Here is a 1,897-nt window from a genome sequence, read left to right as displayed (position 1 = left end):
CACTATTACTTGCCCTGTGGTTTTAATGGTACCCTGCATGTTCCACTTCCTTTATGTCCTGATGTGTGTCGATACATGTCAGAAACATTGTGTCCTGATATTTGGTCATTCTTTGTTAGTTTTCTTACCTCTGATCAAATTGACCCTGAATTCCGAAATGATGAGGGAATAGAGTTACCATCCTGTAACAACACTAATAAGCTAATTGATTTTTTTAACTTGACTAGTGACTGTTGCTCTAATGGATATGTTTCACTACCACAGCCAACTGTCATAAAAACTAAAGGTGAATGTGTGTACAATCATTAAATAAACACATAGTTTAATGATTCCTAATATATATACATTTGTTTAAGGTTTATGTACATTATAATTACAAACAAAAAAGTGCTGATTTGTAGGTTAAGATATCAGTTATTAGGGACTTTTGAGAAGTCAGCCATGCAAGTATTTGATTACATATGTGTGACAATGATAACCCACTGTGTTTACAATAAATTTACAAGTTGTCATGCTTATCATTTTATATTTACTATAGGTAATAATGCAACTAGTACACCTGCTTCCTCAGTTATCCTGTCAGCAACATGTACTACTCCCAGCACTATAGTAACACCAGAATTAACCCTATCTTCATCAATGGTCATTCCTAGTGCTTCTTCATTTAAATTGATATCTGTTATAATCCCATTAGCAGTGACTATTTCATTAGTTCTACTGGTGGTATTTATAGCAGTGTTATTCATCATCTGTTTTTTTAAGAGGAGAGCAAAGATGAAGCAAAAGAAGATAGTGCTGCATGAAACTTAACTTGGCTCTGGGCCTTTATTATGTAAGTAAAACTCTCTATTGTAAGAAATAATGGTGTTTCTCTTAGGCCCATGCATATTTATCATTTGTTGACAATTTTGTGCCAATACTATACTGATACTATCATTTAACTTTCTCTTACTTGTATGTACAGTAGCTCCTGATAGCAGTAAAAACAATATTTATAATTCCAGCAAACGAATTGATATCTCATCAAAGTACATGGATCAATTATCAGATTATATAATATCAGGATCAATCATTCAAATACAAGAAACTGTTGGACAAGGTTTGAGCAACATTGAATTAAACATAGTTAGTTTTGCTTTGTTTAGGTGAATTTGGTATAGTGTATTGTGGTGTAATGACAAGTAACCCTCAATTGCCAAAAGCAGTAGCTGTGAAAACATTAAAAGGTTAGTTAATTGATCTTTTTACACATTGCATTTACATTAAAACTGCTTTATTTTTAAAATTATATCTTTTATAAGTGTATAGTAGTCACCCAATGAAATTTACATTTAAAGTTAACAGTCTTTTTATTTTTAGTTTTTTCAATTACCATTACTTATGCAAGTGAATGTGTGTATGACTGTATGCACTATAAATTTCAGACTTGAGTAAATTACTTCAATTTTGATCAGAATCAACTCAAACTAGATATATAACATCAAAACGTCAAAAAATTATAAAAATAGTGATTTTTTTAGCCATTTTTACAAAATACCATGGATCAGGTTTTTTTTAAAAGCTATACTTAGCAAGATAACACAGCACACCTCATGAGCTGGCTAGAAGATGAGCACTATACTGGTAAACCCTGATTGTCACACTTCCTTGTGTACAGTTTGTGTACATATAATCATAATTATAATGTTACTGAGGTAGATTGAGAACATTTTTTATTACATTTTCTGATGCATATTGATGCTACTATGCTATGTAGCAAGTTTGAGTTGATTCCAACAAATATTTTTCAAGTTGCGGCCATTTTAAGAAAATGCCAAAACTCTGAAAAATGTCAATAGTTTATTTAATTAATGGCTCCGAAATCACCCCAAATTTTTATTACATGTTCTGATACATA

At 31.2% G+C, this 1,897-nt stretch overlaps 1 long non-coding RNA gene across 1 annotated transcript; it reads left to right on the top strand.

The window, feature by feature from the left end:
- Positions 1–560: 560 nt before the first annotated feature.
- On the top strand, positions 561–1,231 carry LOC109591640 (uncharacterized). The gene is made up of 3 exons (XR_002189909.1): positions 561–832; positions 965–1,099; positions 1,146–1,231. It is a non-coding gene; the product is annotated as an uncharacterized LOC109591640 (long non-coding RNA).
- The last annotated feature ends 666 nt before the right edge of the window (positions 1,232–1,897 follow it).

The sequence above is a fragment of the Amphimedon queenslandica genome, unplaced genomic scaffold (genome assembly GCF_000090795.2).
Source record: "Amphimedon queenslandica unplaced genomic scaffold, v1.1 AMPQUscaffold_7624_Cont20427, whole genome shotgun sequence".
Taxonomy (NCBI): Eukaryota; Metazoa; Porifera; class Demospongiae; order Haplosclerida; family Niphatidae; genus Amphimedon; species Amphimedon queenslandica.
This window is presented reverse-complemented; position numbering and strand designations above follow the sequence as displayed.